Source organism: Cryptomeria japonica, chromosome 3, assembly GCF_030272615.1.
Source record: "Cryptomeria japonica chromosome 3, Sugi_1.0, whole genome shotgun sequence".
NCBI lineage: Eukaryota > Viridiplantae > Streptophyta > Pinopsida > Cupressales > Cupressaceae > Cryptomeria > Cryptomeria japonica.
The window spans coordinates 108,531,452-108,551,791 of NC_081407.1; positions in this window are offsets into that span (position 1 = coordinate 108,531,452).

A 20,340-nucleotide genomic window follows, 5' to 3' on the forward strand; every position below is an offset into this window, starting at 1 on the left:
CAATCAAGGTAGCATTTGATATTTTTTCTAGTCTCCTACCGAAGACTAATACTGAAAGTTTTGTCACTCCCATTGACAAACTTGGATAGTTGGTTACCAATATCGAAGACCAACTCAAGACTTTTGAAGATGCAACATATATATCAGTTGAAAAGGATTACAAGAAGAAAAGGATAGAAATATTGATGTCTAAGATAGATAAAGGTAAGGTAGCACTCACGGTTAATGAAGACCTATTGAAGAATGCACAAGAAACCGGAGGAAAGATTTTGGCTACAATTTCTAAGTTTTCACTATCTTGTGCTGACTTGAAGAAGAAAAGGGAAGATGTTGAGAAAGAACTTGAAATCTTGAGTGAGACATTTAGGCCACTAAATGACTCATCTATTCTTTTTGGTAGATTAGTTGTAGACTTACATCACAAAATTGAGATGTATGAACATGAGTAGGTAAAACGAGTTAGATCATTAAAGGAGCTCTAGACTCAACTAATTCCAAAAGTTGAAATTTTATAGCGAGCATACAACAAGTCAGAAGCTATTTTGGCTACACCTCAAATGAGCATAGTTGATGTAATGGAGGAATTAACTAGGAAAATAAAGACACATGTTGAGATTACTGACATACTATTAGAGACATGGGATAATGATCTCAAACAACTGAAGTATCATTTCAATGATACTTTTTCTAAAATTGATTTGTAAAAACTTTATGACTCTTATATTTATATGCTCTTATGCAAATTTTGATATAAAATGTATATATCTTTCATGTATTTTACTTCTTTATTTGGCATTGTTGTCAAAGGGGGAGTAATAGTCAAGAGTCTCAGTCAAGATTTTGTATGCAATGTAAAGAGGGAATAATAGGAGCAATTGCTAAAGAGGAGTACATGTCATTTAGTCAAATTTTGTATTGCACACTTAGTTGACAATTTTTTTTTCTAAGTGTTGCCATCAATGACAAAGGGGGAGATTGTTGGTATTTGATCATTTGATCTATACGGGTAATTGTTTGTTTACTTAATGTAACCAGTACATGTTTGATTAGATTGTTGTACGATGACTATGGTGTATGTTGTCATTGATGGAAACTATGTTTCTACAGTCATCTAAGTCCTATAGGTCAACCAACAAGGCTTAACCAGTAAGCAGAGACAGTTTTATCAGAACTGGTAATTAGGACTTTAATCGATAAAAGACAGACAAAGTTATATTCTGACAACTAGTACAGGAAATCTATGAAGAATGAGATGATGCAGTTTGACAACAACAATGAAGGATGGTATATGAAGTTATGTTTGTGACCGCACATGTTGATTCGATCAGGTAAACAAGACTTGATTGACAGAGCAGCTATTTTGACTAAGACTTAACTGGTAGTGATGAAAATAACTCATATCGGTAAAATGACACAGAATTGGATTTGTTATGTCGATGGCCGACATAACTAAGGCGTACAATGCAATATTGTCTAGATGCATTGAACCTAGGGAATTGTAACAAGGTTCTAGCCGATCATATGATGATTTTAAATGTGTGATGAGGTATGAAAGGATATGTGTATGAGCTTGAAAGTGTGAAAGATCGTTAGCAAATTTTGTATTTATGATAGTGAGATGATTAGAGGAGTTGAGAGATGAAGTATATGTGATGTTGTAATGTTCTGAAGTGGATATTATCAGACACTAAAGGTGTTATACTAAGATTATTATTGGCAATTGACACTCTATTGGTTAGGTTTTACTATGTTGTCATTGATGGCAACATGATTTTGGGTTTCGGCTTCATATGGTGTACCGGCAGGCACTTCATAGACTCTACATCAGCACCGGCAGGATAGAAGATTTCTTTGGTCACTGACAATGCTGGCCGACATGGTATAGTAAAGGTCATTGATATTAGAGGATGACATATCTTGGATCCGGTATCGACAACTTATTTTAATGTTTATTCATTTATGTTACATGGTCGACATGTAATCTAGTATTGTATATATCTTCGTAAGTTGACATAAGGCATAAATTTGTATAGGGTATATAGGGTTGATTGATTAAGATCATTTTGATATGATAGGAATATAATGTAATGGACATGGAAATGTAATATGATGCGAAATCATTCTGAGAGACTATGTGTGTGAGGAATTAATTGTAAGGGTTATTCCAGTACAGAGGTTTAGGGTTTTAAATATCTGAACAGATGGAGCTTAAATCGGAACCGTATTCTGGCATAAAATATGTTATCCTAATAGTTCACTATTCTCCAGATTGTTGTCTAGTATGTCATGTAGTCAGTGAGGCTCATATTGTGATTGAGCAATGTGTTCTAGGTTGTAGGCCTTCCTACAAGTGTAGGCCCATCATATATTGTAATATCTCTTCATATGGCCAGTGAATTGATATTGTGGGTCACAAATCCCACTGTGGTTTTTCCTCTTTGAGGTTTTCTACGTATAAATCTTTGTGTTATAATTCTCATTTATGTGTTTGGCTTATTGGTTGCATTACTTCTTTCAATTCCATTTATACTAGTATACCGATTGGTGAATGAATGTTTTATTAAGGCTAAAATCTACTATTCTGGTATAACACTGATTCCCCCCCCCCCTCTCTCATTGTTATTGGTATCAGAGCCTTGTGCCGCAGAGAAAGTTTAATAGCTTGAGGAAGATCTTGAAACTGAAATCATTGAATATGGCTTTGGAGAATCAGCTTGAGATGGCACTTGAAGATTATGATGTTAAAAGATTGAAGAACTTAAAGCTACAAGATGAGTTGAATTCTGCTAAAGAATTTAATCTTGTCCTACAAGAGAGGTTGTCATCTATTCAAGCTAGGAGGAAGGAACTTTTGCAAAATCGGGATGATAAAGAGAAAAATGCACTTAAGGAACAATGTCATAAATTGAGTCAGGAGAACATGGTTATGAAGAATGGAATGCAAGCTATAACTATGAGGATGTCTAAGGAGATTGAGGATAGAAAGAAAAAGGAATAAAATCTTATTGTATGCCTGAAGAACAAATTTGAAGAATGTGGTAGGTTGGCTCATGAAAATGATATGTTTAGGATTAATTTGATACAATCCCAGAGCAATGAGAAAGAGCTTGAGAGACAAATGACAATACTAAGAGAAGATTTAACTGCTGCAAGTGAATACAAAGAAAAATTCAAGATTAGCTCAACACAACTTGATGATTTATTGAAGAGACAGAGGCAAATTAGAGATTCCAATGGACTTGGATTTGAGAAAGGATAGAGTTTTGGTACTACTAATGAAGATCAAAACCTGAAGGCACCGATAAGGCAATTCAATGCTTATAAATTCAATGGTAGATGTTTTGTTTGCAATAGAATTGGACACACGACTAGGCAATGTAGAAACAAAGCAAATCAGAACCCTAATTTTGCTCCTGGTAAATGTTCTAAATGCAATAAAATTGGTCATAAGACAAGAGAATGCAGAATGAATGTAAAATGTTATGCTTGTGGAAAATTTGGACATATGGCTAATAAGTGCAGGTCAAGCAATTTCACCGGTTTTAGCAAGGCAATTCAAAAGAACAATGTTACATGTTATGCATGCAATGAAGTTAGACATATTGCTAAGTTTTGTAGAAGCATAAATCCACCAGTTGGCAATGGAGGATCAAATAAAAAAGGAAAAGAGAAGGTTAATGAAATCCAACAAGATCATACTCAAAGATGGGTGAGGAAGATTGAAGAGTGATCATCAAATGGGAATGTCTCGGTTTCCTATCTGGCAGAAGAGGTTGCTCCTGCATCGACAGTGAGCTCATCCAGTAACTAAGGGAAATGCCTTAGGGGTAGGAAAATTTCATGGAAGATGATGCATATGCCCCTAGAGGAGATTCTGGAAGATGTTCCAGATATTGAAAAGGATTATCCAACATTGATATGTTCAGAGTGAGATCTGGTATCTTTCACCAGCAGTCATTTATGTCAATGGAAGATTAGGGTTTTCTCTCGATGGATAAAAGGTCGAACACACTTCATTATTATTCACACAGAATTTGGAGCAATTTTGGAGTGATTCAGAGCAACTTAGTGCAATTAGAGGCTATTCAGAGGCAATTAGATTTCTTCTTGAGCGATCACACCGACGTCTGGAAGAATTTGTTGGAGGTTTTCACCAAGAACGAGCTAAAGGTATTTTTCTTTAAACATGGAAGCTGGATCATCTTATGTTCCTATTTTTGTTGCAAATCCAACTGTAGTGGAGGTTTCAAAGGACATTAAGGCACTCATTGACATTGTCTAGGAGAAAGGAAAGAGGAAGGATCTGGTAGTTCACATTGAACCTATGACTGCAGATTTTGAGTCTGAAGATAACACACCATTAGCTTTCAAAAGGTTGTGAGGAAGAAACCAGAAGAACCTAAAGTGGAAGCAAAGAAACAGCCAATTAGAAAGGTCACCATCAAGTTACCGGCACAAAAGCAGGCACCTAAGGCCACATCAACAGCTGCATCCAGTACTGCCAGAAGGAGGAAGAAGAGTGACATTGATTTGGCACTAGATATTGGTAATGTGACTATTATACCACTTATGACTTGTGCTGAAATTGTTGATGAAATTACTAAGGATGGGATGTTCAAAAATGTTAAGTCTTATTATGATACATTAGAAGTTGATGAACATAGAGAGGTAGAGGAAGCAATTCAATTGTATTTGGATATCTATAAGAAAGCATTAATAGAGATAGAAAATCAAATACAGACAGAGTTATATAACATGTTAGATGCTAGAAGGTTATCTACTATGCAAGAGGATAAGCACATTAAAATACAAGAACTTTTAGCTATTTGTTTTGCTATAACTCTAGATGAAATGGAAAAGACAATTGACGCTACAGATAGGAAGGTATCCAATAGAAAACATAGAATAACTAGCCCAATGTTAGGAAGGATGAATGAGGTAATAAAAGAAACACAGAAGGCTTGGATCAATTTTTTGGGAGAACACAGAGGATTCTTTACTTCACTGGAGACCAAAACTGAGATTGAAGATACACCGGTTGAAGGGAAAGGTAAAGGGATCATGGGTACTCCACCCTCAATTTTGAAGAATATCAAGATAGTGGAAATTGAGCCACCAGTAAATGTACAGACAAATATAGAGACACCGGTTAATACTGAGAAAATTGTACAGGATACTAACATTGAGGACAATTGTCCTTCGGATACTAATGTACAAGTTGAGGATATTGTTCCTAGAGAGGAACTGACAGTTGCACAAACTGCACCAAGTGGCAAAGCCACCGATGCAAGTGAGGAGGTATTAAAGGATGAATCATCAGAGAAAACAAGGGAATCCAGTAGGGAACCAGTTGTTGGCACATCATTATTGACAATTGACACTTCTCTAGTTGAAAAGAAAACCATCACATAGATGAGTCCCACAAAACTAATGATGATGGCTGTTTAGAAACGTATGAAGGAGGGAACCACATACAAAGGGATTATAGATTAATCCATAACTGTTTTGCACAAATTGGTCCCGGAATGTAAGATTGAAAATGAAACGATCCCTTCTGACAAGCTTAAGGTAATCACTTAGCACATATAAAAAGACTTTCAATCCTTACAGCAAATCTCTAACCGAGAAGCACTTGAAAAATTCACTTTGGCTAAGAGAGTCGCTTTTGATCAGATCATTGAGAGAGAGAAGAAAAAGATTGAGGAGAAGCTAATTTTGATAGAAAATTCTTTGAAACAATGTACTAATATATACAGGGTATCTTGCAATACTGAGATACTTATAGAAAATGTACCTAAAAAGATAAAAGAGATACAGGAGAAATTGCTAATATAGCTAACTCTTTTGATGGAATAATTTCACTGACAACATCTATTGATGGAAAAATTTTGACTTTGGAGAACCAAATTTATGCTCTTGAAAAGAAAAGAGACAATATCATTCAGAGAGCCAGAAGTCTCAGAGGTTTGGTGAGTCCAAGATTGGATTCACTTTGTGTACATAAAAAGGAATGCATGGATATGTTGGGAAATCCCACACCAGTAGTAGTTAATGAGAAAGAATCACTTGCATATTTATTGAGTGGACTTATATCTATCTTCGGCACATTCAAAACCGGCTGGGCTACTTATATGGAATTACTAGAGAAAGCTTATCTGAAAATATTGAAACTAGTCAAGCTTCGGTAAGACATTTTTGGAGGTATTCAGTGTACAGTTCTTATTCTTTGACATTATTTTTATAATTTTTGGGGGGAAATTAATGTCAAAGGGGGAGTAGTATACATGTGAAAAATAATAAAGAATTGCATACATTAGGGGGTGTTACAGAGTTTTCGGAGTTTTTGGAGATATGGAGCATTTTGCATATTTAGCTTAGGGGGAGCAGGGCAGGATGAAACCGGTAGTTGAAACCATGACCATTTTTCACATGAGTGTTTCCAACAATGCTAAAGGGGGAGATTGTTAGAAATTGACACTCTATTGGCTAGGTTTCACTATGTTGTCATTGATGGAAACATGATTTTGGGTTTCGGCTTCATATGGTGTACCGACGGGCACTTCACGGACTCTACATAGGCACCGGCAGGATAGAAGATTTCTTTGGTCACCGGCAATGCTGGCCGACATGGCATAGTAAAGGTCATCGGTATTGGAGGCTGACACATCTTGGATCTGGCATCAGAAACTTTTTTTAATGTTTATTCATTTATGTTACATGGTCGACATGTAATCTAATATTGTATATATCCTTGTAAGCCAACATAAGCCATAAATTTGTATGGGGTATATAGGGCAGATTGATTAAGATCATTTTGATATGATAGGAATATAATGTAATGGACATGGAAATGTAATATGATGCGAAATCATTCTGAGAGACTATGTATGTGAGGAATTCATTGTAAGGGTTATTCTGGTACAAAGGTTTAGGGTTTTAACTAAAACAGATAGAGCTTAAACCAGAACTATATTCTGGCATAAAAGATGCTATCCTAGTAGTTCACTATTCTCTGGATTGTTGTCTGGTATGTTATGTAGTCAGTGAGGCTATTATTGTGATTGAGAAGTGTGCTCTAGGTTGTAAGCCTTCCTGCAAGTGTAGGTCCATCATATATTGTAATATCTCTTCATATGGCCAATGAATTGATATTGTGGGTCACAAATCCCACCGTGGTTTTTCCTCTTTGAGGTTTTCCACGTATAAATCTTTGTGTTATTATTCTCATTTATGTGTTTGGATTATTGGTTGCATTACTTCTTTCAATTTTGTTTATACCGTTTGGTGAATGAATGTTTTGTTAAGGCTAAAATCTACTATTTCAGTATAACACTAATTCACCCCCCCCCCCCCTTCTCAGTGTTATTGGTTTCCAACAATCATTTGTACTTGTTGTCTCCCTAATAGTTGCAACAAGAAAATCCTCTTACAAGGTCACTCCTAATAGGTTGCAGTCATATCCTAATAGTTCTTATCATTAATTCCTCTAACCAGGTGACACAATAACTTGTATTTGCAAATCCCAGTAACTTGGCTAGCTCCTAACAGGGATGGTACTCACAGGCCTTTTTGTAAATCTCTTAACTGGGCTTAGACACTTCTAACAGGGTGCGCCCCTAACAGGGTGTTGTGGACCTTAACCGGTCAAATCTCTATACTACATATAGTGGATCTTTGTGGGTACCTACTCCCACTATGGTTTTTCCCATTTGGGTTTTCCACGTATAAACTATTGTGTCATGTGGTTTATGCTTTATGTGGTGATTTCATACTTGGTGTTATTTCTTATATGCCTATTAAGTTTTAAGTTGGTGAAATTGATAATTAGATTTGTATTGTTTTTACTTGAATTGGTTCACCCCCCTCTCAGTGCCTTATAAGTTCATCAATGGTATGATGGTGGACCTTACTACTCCGATACAAATTACTTTATAAAATATATATATAAATAAAATTAATATGCAACAAGAATTAAAAATGGAACATGTTTAGATATGCATTCACATCTTTATAAATATCTAGTGACACGTCTAAAAAATAAGGTCTATGAAACACAAGTAACAACTTCAAAGACGTTATCTTTATCTACCACTTTTGTCCATAAAAGATACAATTCATTATTATGATCCTCCACCATCACCATATGTGCAATCAAAACCATTGGGGATACTTCTATAAGGCCATGGATTCTTATGGCATATTTTGGTCCTATAAAATTTTAATAATATTTATGGATATTCTCTTTTACTTGTGAATTTTATGTTTATAAATATCACATGCTACTATTTTCTATTTTACATGATTTCACTTGATCTTTTTTCACTTTGGGAAAAAGTATTATCTTTTTTGTTTTGCATGAGAACACTTGCTCTCCCTGGGGGATAAATTTGTGGTCGAATATTTTCACATCTTTTAATATAAAGATCAAATACATAGGCAAGCATATTTTAGGTATGAATTAACTCTTTCATTTCCATATCATTTCACTATTCATGCTTTATTTTTTAAAACTATAATTTAGGTTTTACTTAGTTTTTAGTCTTTATTTTCTCTTCTCGATTTATGTGAACTCTTTTTAAGTACACAATTTGAAGAACATATTACTTGATAAATTTACTTTTAACTTTCATAGTTTCACAAGTGAGACACACATTAAATGGCTCAAACTGTTTGGACCAAAAATTTGATATTTTTTCATCAAAACTTATTTTTCTATGTATTTAAATTTTGGTATTTTTCCAACCTTAGCTTTCTATAAACATTAATAGGTGGGAAATATGTAGAGGATAAGATTGTATCCTATTAGTTTCCCCTCTCATTTATACCTCTTAATGTCTTAAATGCATGATTTAGTAGACTCAATAACCCAAGACCTAATCCATCATTTTATCATGTCACTTTTCGATGTTTGAAACCTATCTAATCTAGTTTCTATTATTCTAGACTCATCTTAGATTATATCACAACTAAAATTATGTCCCTTAGATAAGATCTCTAGCACAATCTCATCCCTAGGTTTTAAATTTTAAATTCCTTCTTTTGAAGGACAAAATTCTTAGGAATGGAGCACTAGTCATCAATGTGTGCATCAAAATAAAATTTATGCACTAGGGTTATGAATTTAAGACACCGCATAAGAAATTTGCACATCATCAAAGGATTGAAAGTATTTATTAACAAAACCATGAAAATCAATAGCATCAATAATAATGAACATTTTATTAAAAGTGACATCTAATATCAAATTAAACTCTAAGTACACTATTTGACAATATCAATCAATAGATAACATCAAGCTTTAACAAAAAACCAATAATCAACTCAACTCCATTCATTTTCACCCTACATCCACATCCATTTCTAACTCTTACCATTATTATTTTTACTATTAACATAATCTTGAGATTGACTAAAAGAAAGATGTCTTAAATTTCAACTCTTACACAACTACAATACTCCTTAATATAACCACTATATTTTTAGCCTAATACCTATTTCTACTCTAAATAGAAATACAAAAAGTTGAGACAAGATTGTAGCATTGGATAAGAACACTAACATACTTTAACCCAAACACTTGATATCTCACATTTTAAATGTCTTTACTCCCTAATACACAAGCCAATTCTAAAATTTAATGTACACAACTCTATCACATTGTCGTATCAATAAACTTTCACATTAAAACTATTTTAAAATACATAATCATGATCCATCAATTCAAAGTATGTATCCTTATGCCCCTCTTAAAAAAATATTAAGACATTTAATTTTAATATTTATCATCAATATATTGATACCATCCACCTACACACCTAAATTGTTAATTAATGATTGATTGATGAATTTCCTATATTCTTTAAATTTTGGCAAGGTCTTTTATTTGTTATTTTTTAAGAGATGTTTTAAACATGAACATGAATTTATTAGGCATACAATTTTACCAATAAATTAATGTTAAAATATATAATTTTAAATTTAGTTAGTATAAACATTATGTCTAATTTCTTTCATATATTCAATTTAAATATGCTCCTGAACAAAGTTTAAATTATATGATCGATCTTACATTTAAATGAAAATTGTGATTGTTTTTTATATTAAAAGCAGCCAAAATAAGGGGGTTGACCCAGGTACAGGAGAAGAAAAATAGTGGCAAGCCAACTGTCAGTAGAGTAGCAGCAAAATCACAGCCTCCTAAACCTTTCCTCTATCAAAAACTTTAATCATTCTATACATATTAATAAAAGTCTTAATAAAAGCATGTCACGCAGGGAAACAGATAGTTAAGTTCAAGCATAACCGGAAACTAAAACTATAAGCCGATAGGCCACTAGGGGCCGAACAAAAAACCAGAGATCCAGACCATAGAAGATAGCTATTTCTTTTTCCCATGGTTCCTCTTGGGGAGGAGTTTCCTAGCCCATTCCTTGGTGAGGAATTTGAAGAGGTCCCTGTGGTCTTCGTCCTCCTTTCCTTTGCCTTTGATTGTGCTTTCCTACAGAAGACACAGAGTGGTCACCGAGCAGTGCATAACATTCAGAGCAAACCTGGAGACATCCAGCAGCTTGTTCTTGATGGCCTCCATTTTGCTGGTGATTTCCTGCAAGTTTTCAAACATACCCTCCACTTTCTTACCCAATTCCGCCAGATTGTTGTCCTCTTCCTCCTTTATATTGCTCACTTCCTCCACCACCATCATCTTATCGAACTTGAGAGTGGGGGATGGAGAGTTGGTCTAGGATTTAGGGTCGGCCTCCCAACTCATGCAATTATTTGGACTCTCAAAAGCGTGGGTGGAACTAGCAGAGTGAGGGGTCGAGGTAGACGGAAACAGGGCCACATTGTCAGAAAGGATGGAATTCCCAATTTCATGGGATGAGGAGGGGTCCCTAAGGATTTCTCAGGGGGTTTGGAGGCCAATCTCACAAAGTGACGGGGAGTGTTAGCCTCATCTGTAATCTCCACATCAGAGTCAATTTCCTAAATTCTAATTTTCTTAGCGGTTTTAGCATCCTCTGAATGGTGCTTTTCATTCTTCTTACTGCAGGAGCCAATTTCAGGCAGCCGAGGAGGGCTTATGTCGGGTTTATCAGCAATAATGGCTAGGGGTTTTTCAGTCACATTCTGGACAGAAATTTTGGGGGGGGGGGGCAAAGGGCCAGGTGGAAATTGTAGAGGCGGGGGATAAGGCCTTGGTGCAGAATAGGAAAGTCGTTGCCTTTTATTCAAAATTATCTTATTAGTATTAAAAGATGCCTTGTTTTTAAGAAAATATACGTAAATTAGATATTTATCAAAATAATTTTACATAAATTTGACGTTAAGGATAAAATCTTCTTAAAATTTTAGTCATATTTTATAATAAAAAATATTTAAATATAATTACACAACTACTAAATTTAGATCACATTCAACTCCAAAATGTAATGTTCCAATACTTCAAACACCACTTTTTAACTTCTAAAATCGATATCTTTTATCAGTTTTACAAATGTGAAGTTAAAAAATATATTTCGCTAAATCTAATATTTAAACTTCTCAATTATGTGAATTGATCTAAAACAAAATTAATTTTATATTGGGAGATTTTGCTCGACAATATTTAATATTGATGGTGTTGGCATGGCATGCCCTATAATACCACTCGCGAACGCATTGGATCAATGAAGGCACAAGTTTACGATCACAGTGGTCCAACGGAAATTTGAACCTTGGTAATCACAACAACAAATCCACCACTTAACCAACACACTAAGAGAAGGACCCCTTATATTTACGTTTTAATCAATCAAAATCAATCTTAATGATGTTATATGATGTCATAAAGTGATTCTAGGCCAGACAAATAGTATAAAATATCTATATCAGTAATTCCATCATTTTAAAATCTAATCTATCAACCCAAATATTACAAAATTTTAATGGTACCTACAAGTGTTAATTAACGGTGAGCTTTCAAACCTAAAAAATGTCCCACCATGATCAAGTACTAGTGATATATTAAAAAATTAAGCAAAGGTTAAAATATTTTAACACGGAAGAGTTTTTTATTGGGGGCAGTAGTTAGTGGTGGGACCCACGGACAAGCCAACATCCACCCTTCTATTCCATTCCAATCCAATCCAATCCAAGTACTTTTTTCTTTTCAAAAGTTACCTTGTCTATTTTGGAGGTGTGAACTTTTTAAGGTTGGTAAAACAGTAAATGCTCTTAAAAAAAGGTGATTTATTTCTCTTACTAGTGGAGCCCACTTGGTATCACGTACATATGTTATTTTATGTATAAAAACCTTAATAAACATACTTGTCTTTAAACTCATGGACTTTGGGTATTTAATAATTTTAAATTAGCAATAGATTTTAGATTTCTAATGGGACTATATGTTTTTTTTATATTGATTAAATTTTTGTTTATATCTATTCATCCTTATTGAGACTATATGTTTTTTTATATTGATTAAAGCCGATTAAAAGAAGTACAAAGAGACTAATGTTTTAGGAATAAAAGGTAGGAATGATAAGTAGGTAAATGTTAAAATTATGAATAATAGAAAGTAAGTATTTAGGTTTTAGTTTGGTATAGAATATGGTTTTAATTAGTATTTTATGGTTATTGGATAATATTTTAAGGATTTAAGGTTTGTCAATCAAATGAATTTTTTTTAATTTTTTATTTATTTATTTATTTATTTTTCATTATAAGAATGATTTTCAAAGTGTGGATTTCATTTTTGATAATGAGTCTTTTTATCATTTAAACCCAACCTTATGCGTGTTTATTACTACTCCTTGTTTCTTGGTGTGTCTAGTTATTACTAGTTACTCAAATTGAAGTAATGAATTGTGCAATTGTGTTTTGGTGTGTTGCATCATTAGCCACATTGATGAATTGTGTGGGCTATTCTTTATTTTTCTCTCTTTCTCTTTCGACTTATGTAAAAAAAGTGGTTGCTATTGCTAAGAAATTGAAATATTCATTTTATAACTTATTATTGTTACATATTCAAGGCAGAATTATAGAAGATTAAAAGCTTATTCAAATAATATGTCACTAATCTCTTAATTTCACTCAATACATATTACTTATATATAAGATTTCCATATCCTATAATATAGGAAACCTCTATAACAACTCCTCAATATATGAGTTGTTTTAACAACTCGCAAACAAACTCTCACTATAATATAACTGTATTTTATTAATCATGCTAACCTAAACACCCATGTAACACTAATTCTCAACAATTATATGGGAGACTTTTAGCTCTTATACCTTATTACGTGTTTATATTATAATGATGGTGAATTCAAATGATTATGTCTTAGACCCTTTTAACTCTCTAAACTGTGCATAAACATTGGATGAGGTTTATTTTACATTATCAAATTTGGATTTGTAATTGTTTGACCTAGTTAAGGATTGGAAGTCATTTTATGATTGAAATGATTTACACGAGACATCATATAATACGTCAATTTGGTTGAATAAGAGATAAGGAATGATGTTTTACCTAACTATAGTACAATGAATTGACTAATGTGTTTCATATCTCTTGATGAGGATAATATTTATGAGTGGAATTGGGATCTTCGAAGAGTTTTCAAAGTATCTCAAAAGGTTGGTACCATGTCATATGCAAATATGGATAAAGGTAACCCTAATTGACTAAAGGTGAACCTCACGTGAGTAGAAGTGATGTATTGCCCACCAAAATACCCTAGAGAAACTAAGCAACTAACACTCTAATGGAGAAAAAAAAAATTACCTCTATTATTGTAAGGAAGTTAAGTAGCGGAAACAACTTCCTACACTAACCTTGAGAGGAGGGTAATGCAAAACTTTTTCAGATCATTACAACAGTTACAGAAAATAGAAATAGGTATAATAGCATTCATACCACAACACAATGATTTACGTGGGGAAAACCCTTTCGGGAGAAAAACCCCACCCTCCAAAAGCAGCTCAATATTTTATTCAGCAATCAAAACAGATTACAAAATACTTGCAGAGCAAGCTCTTCGCAGGAGTAGCACTAATCAGAGATTCAGAGGCAACTCAATAGCCATAAGACTCTTACACACAACCTCTATCTCACACACCTCATAAATAGGAGATACAATACAAGAAACCGTCAAACGGTATTACAAAACCATGGGCTAAAACCACCCAATAAGGTGTAGCCGACCTTATCTCCCTTCTAGATGCCCTATGACATGTTAAAGCACACATCAACACGTGTCGCTCCCTTTTACAGCTCATTTATGTATTCGATACAAATTATTTTTCCTATTTCAGGAGTACAAACTTCCGGAGGCCATAACTTGAGAACCGGGTGTCCGATTGACGAACCGTTTGAAGCGCCGTAAAGCTCGCGAAGTGCTCTATCACCTCGTAACCCGCTTCGCCGGTTACGACAACTTTTCAGGGCGTTTCAGAGCCTCTAAAGTCCCCAAAATTAAGTTTAAACATTTTATTGCACCCCTCCAAGATGAAAACTTTAATATCTTCAAAACTAGCTGTGACCTTGCGACGCAACTTTACCGGAATGCTTATCTAGCCAACCAGAAGCTTCAGGGAGAGTTTCGCACTATTTCGTGCTCAAATAAAAACTTACTATAAATAGTAACCTCGCATAAATGCAAGGTTGAGACACCATTTTTCCCAACAATTATCAACTAATGCAACATATAACTCCATTATCTAATCACATTCATTAACCAATTAACCATAATGAGCATACATCATTGCACATCTCATTAATTTACGCAAGTGGAATAAACATAAACAACATTAATCTTTCCCTAGGGTACTTCAACGCCATTACTTAATTAACTACCATAATGACATCCTACTCACAATCAATCTATAATCTAATGCATCAAATTAATTCTCTTTCTTAAGTTCATTTTATGATCCAAATCCAAATATATTTTAACCCATAATTTCCTATCTACATGCTCTCATTTCCTATCTACATGCTCTTTATCCATTTCCATGATAATGCACTAATAATGCATGATATTTTCAATCCTTTCTTAACTACTTAGCCATGTTATACATGCATCTAAGTTCTAACATTCTCATTTCCTTTAACCTTATATCCTATGCATACTTCCTAACTTCCAATATAATCACATGAACAACATCTTATTTACATATCTTTAATTAGCCACAATTCCTACATCTTATTCCTTCCATTTATTCAATGATCTTTCTCTTATAACTCTACTTCTAGATAATAACTATGGAGTCTAAACTAATACAACAATAACATGAATCCATTCTATTACAAATGTAAATCCATTACAACATTTAAGTACATGAGGGTCATATACATTCATTAAACAAGAACATCACCATACATCTCATGGTCACAATAATATAAATCATGTCATAATCCTAAGGTATCATCTACAATACAATTATAATCATATGAATAATACATCATGAACATGGCTCTTCCTAACATCTACATTCCTTACATAGTAATACGTTGCATAAATCCAAGATATCCATTGCATACATCTACTACAAGAAACATCCATAATTGCTGAAGAATCCACATCCACCCATGAAGAAACCATAAGAATATCCAAATGGTTGAAAAGCACCAACCGCCCGACCATGTGGAACTAAAGGAACCACCCCCCGTGCTAGGAGATGACACAAGGTCCCAACACACAATCTAATGTATCTAGGCTGACACTCAACAACCAAAGAGACCCAACATAATGTTGGATATCATTGGCATATGATGAACTGACATGTTGATATGATGATAATGTATGTTGTCATTGATGTCAATAAGTTCAAGTGAACCGGTATGAAGAGGTATGAGGAGATGCAGTGGACCAGTGTCGGGGTTTCACGAAATGTGACTACCGGTTGATAGTCTCAGCTCTAGGGTTATCAGTTTGGCGATCCAGCTTGTGCAATGCAACTGATGATAACTTTGTGATGAGTTAGCTAAGAAATGTGAATGAGATCGAGGTGCCACGGAAGCCTTGTGCACGTGAAGGATTTTCTTGAGGATCTTGCATGAGAAGATCGACCGCATTTGAAGTCTACCTCGGGAATGATCATTCTTCTTAGTGGTATGAGAAGAGAGCGTGATGGGTTACTGATTCCCATGTGCGGTGAAGAATGAACGATGCAGATTGTCTTGTGATCTGTTTGAAATTGTAATGCTCTATGCAATGTGTTTGGATGGTCAGGATTGGACCGCCCGTGTTGTAAACCTAAGATGCTTAGGGTTTAGGGTTTATGTTACTGACCTATATGTTACCTATAAGGTTGATGATGTTTGTTATTGTAAAGTTGTTGGAAAATGTTGTGTGTGTGTGTGTGTGTGTGTATCTGAGTGATGAGATACCTAATACTTGCCAGACTAGTAAGAGGGAAACTACAAAGTGTGATTGCAAAGTAGAGGATATGAAAAGGATCTGCCTTGGCATGTAGTTCTATTATCAGATCAAAGTTTTACCTGTTGTCTTCTAATCATTTCAACAGTTGGAAAATCCCTTTACTAGGTAGCTTTAATAGGCTTATTGTAAAACCTGTAACCAGGTGACTCAAGATCATTAAGTTCTTCAAATCCTCTAGCAAGGTAACCTTTAACAGGGTTTCAACCTTTAACAGGGTATATGGCCATCCCTTAACCGGGTGATCTCTAATAGGATCAGTTCCTAACAGAACCTTATTGTAAAATCTTTAACCAGACTAGGCTCCTAACAGGGTGAGCTTCAAAAGAGTTCAAAAACAAGCTTGTGGGTATTCATCCCCACCGTGGTTTTTCCCATTTGGGTTTCCACGTGAAAAATTTGTGTGTTATGTGTTATGCATTTTTCATTTGATGTTTATGAATTATTTGGTTGAGAGATTATGCATGCAAAGTTAATAGGTTATGGTATTACTGGTATACCACATGCATATGTTTATGGGTGAAGTTGATGTCAAGTATTGATCGTATCTGAAGTGTTCAGACTTATCAATTTATGGTGTCTGGTGTCTTACTGTGTTTAACCAGTATTGATGTGGTTAAGTCCGGTAATGGTGGTAACCAGTTGGTATTGTTTTAACTAGACAAGTTTTGAGAAAAATTTTATCTGTACTAATTCACACCCCCCCCCAAGTACCAGTTTGGGTATCTGCTATTCATCATTACTCATCACATAACAAGGAATATCAAACATGAACCAATCACAAACAATCACAAGTAATAAACTCCTAGAGGCTTACAAATCAACAAGTCATAAATACAAATCCATGAAGCTTAAGAATAATCATCAAGGGGACACATGTAGGAGTGGAGTGTCATCACATGTCATCCTCTAACAAAGCATATACTATAACACAAGGCACAAGCCTACTGAAAATGTGGACTCATCTAAACTATGAGAGATCAAGGGAGATTGACTTGCCATTGCAATGGCCTTCCCATGTCTATCCTAAAACGTCCTCCCTAGAATCAAGTCATGGGGCTCACAACTATTCTTTATCTTGATTATTGAATTATTTAACCCAACCCATTAATTTATTATTATGTTATCACTTGTTTACATCATGGTAAACTTCCAATGTGCCCTGGTAGTCTAGACTTCATGCATGCTTAAAAGGAACCTCGTGCAATCCTATCTCTCCTAACCTTGGTCATCACAAGGAAGCCCACTCCCCCTAACATGGCCCAAAACATAAATGCAACAAGAGGCTCATAAAAAAGAGATAAATTTGAAATCATCATCATATAGCCACATGCATACATGGTCATCTAAAAGCCATAATACCAAGTAACATCAAAGAGTCTCATAGCATAAAATACATCAAGATGAGATAACTGAATCTGCTCAAAAATGAAATAAGCATCAACAGTAAGGCACGTCAACTTTCTGGACTAAGCACACTAAAAAAATCCTCTCTACCATGGCTTCTCAACATGATAGAGGAATCCATATGCTCTTTCACTGCCCTTTCTCTGATGATGTATGGGGAAGATGTGTGGATCACTTCAAAATCAGTTGGGGCTTCCCAGAGTCTGTTCAAGAGGTTTTCAACTCTTGGCATCATCCTTCAAGGAACAAGTCTACTATTTTATTGTGGAAATTAACTTTACCCCATATGTGTTGGGGTATAAGGAAAGAGAGAAATGACAGAGTTTTCAGAGAGAAGGTGTCTAAGGCTCAAATTGTGTTTGAAAAAATAAAAAGAAATATAGTGGAAAATATGAAAATCATAGGAGGTATTGATAATCCTCAAGACAAGGATGGTCAAACAATATTCAAGAAGTGTAGATTAACGGGTCAAGATCACTTTCAAATCAATCCTAGAGAGGGTGTGATATGGGTTAGCCTGCCCAATGGTTGGATGAGAATTAACTTTGATGGTGCTTCAAAGGGTAATCCGGGTATTGCAAGATGTGGGGTGGTCCTTAGGGATGAATGGGGAAAATGCAAAATTATAAAAAATATTCCTATAGGAAATCAGACAAACCATGTAGCTAAGGCAATGGTTGCATACCATGGGATGCTCCTTGCTAAGGAAGCCAAATGCACTAGAGTTTGGTGTGAAGGAGATTCACTAAATATAATCAATTGTTTAAATAAGAAGTCCCTGTCTTCATGGTCAATTAGCAACACTATCAAAGCAGCTAAGAAAATTGGTGAGGAATTTGAAATGTGTATTTTTACACATGTATAGGGAAGCAAATTCATGTGTTGATTGGGTAGCCAACCTGGCTTTCCAAATGAAAGACATCATTACTAGTTATGGCGAGAGTGAGCTCGCATGTGAAATGAAATCCCTGCTCGATCTGGACCGTATCCAGACGAGGCAACGTGTCACTTTCAACTATAATTTCTAAATATCCCTTCCACTTATTTCGAAGCAGGGTTATTATGGAGGTAATAAGAATTTATGTATGTGTCTTCTCATAATTGTCTGGCATGGATTCTGGGCATTTTTTTAGGGCATCTACAGAAACCATAGAAGAGGATTTGGAGCCGAGAAAAGGAATTATAGGGATAGCGCAGGAAAAATGGGAGGAAATAAAAAAAGGTTCGAACCTACCTCTTGCTCAAAATGGAGGAAGAATAGGGAAGTGTGGGATATCCTATAGCAAGGGGGTCTGAGTGTGTTTATGGAGAGGTTTAGTGGGAAAGATCCCATGGTCACCAAATATTTTATCAAGAACTAGAAAAATGGCAAAATTTTGGTCGGGTCCCAGATGATGAATGTTGATGAGGAGGTTATTGTTGAAGCTACGGGGATGATGACTGAGGGCATGAAATTTTATAGGGACCACAACATCTCTGATAAAGCAACGGACAAGTTCCTAGTCACGGATGATGAGAGGAGGAAGATGGTGAAAGTCGACAATTCCTATCATTCCCCAAAACGGATATGCAAGCCTTGGAGGTTTGTTTTATTTGTTACTATCACCTATATCACTTTGAATGGTAGGTTTACTAGAGCCTATGCTCATCACTTTGTTTTTCTCAACCATTTCCGCCATGGGGAAAAGGTGAGCTTGCCTTATTATCTAGCTTGCTCAATGAACCATACTATCAAGGAAATTCAGAAAGATCCCAAAGATGGCCATGCCGTCCACCAAGGGCTTGTGGCCCTGGTTTATAAAGTGCTTAAAGGGAGATGCATTGAAAATCCTAGTAAAGTCAAAAATGCAAGAGATGAGGATACGAAGAGTGAAGCCAGTGGCTTTAACTTTGATTCAGAAACTGAGGGAGACTCGGAGGAGACTAGTAAAAAAGGGAGGAATAAGGCTAAGAGGTAAAGGATTGTGGTGGATTCAGATATTTTGGAGTCTGAAGCCGAATCCTTTGAGGAAAAATTTATTAAAAAAAAGAAAGTGAAAGTTACAGGAAAGCAAATTCAGAGGAAGAAGACTAGCAAGGGAAGTAATAAAGACATCAGCCAAATTCTGATTGATTTTGATGAGGAGGCTGAGGAGAAAAAAATGATGAGGGTCAGGATAAGGAGGGGGAGGAGAACCCGGTTATGGGCAACATTGAGAGTTTGAACACCCAAGGTCTGCAAAAGGAGGATAAAGGGGACAAAAGTGGTAAGCTTAGTGACTGTGTTGGTGATAATGAGACTATAAAAGGTTTCTGTGATACTGTCGGGACAATGGTGAAGGATATTGATAGCTTGAGCAAAGATATGATGACTCTCATAAAAGCAACAATTGGTGAGAAACCCCTATCGGAAAATGTTAAGGAACTAGCAGTTGCAATTAACAATGCGGAAGCCATTGAAAGTATGGTGGGTAAAATTATTGCAATGGAAAAAAAAAGGTTAAAGAGATGGAAGAAAATAAGGAGGGGA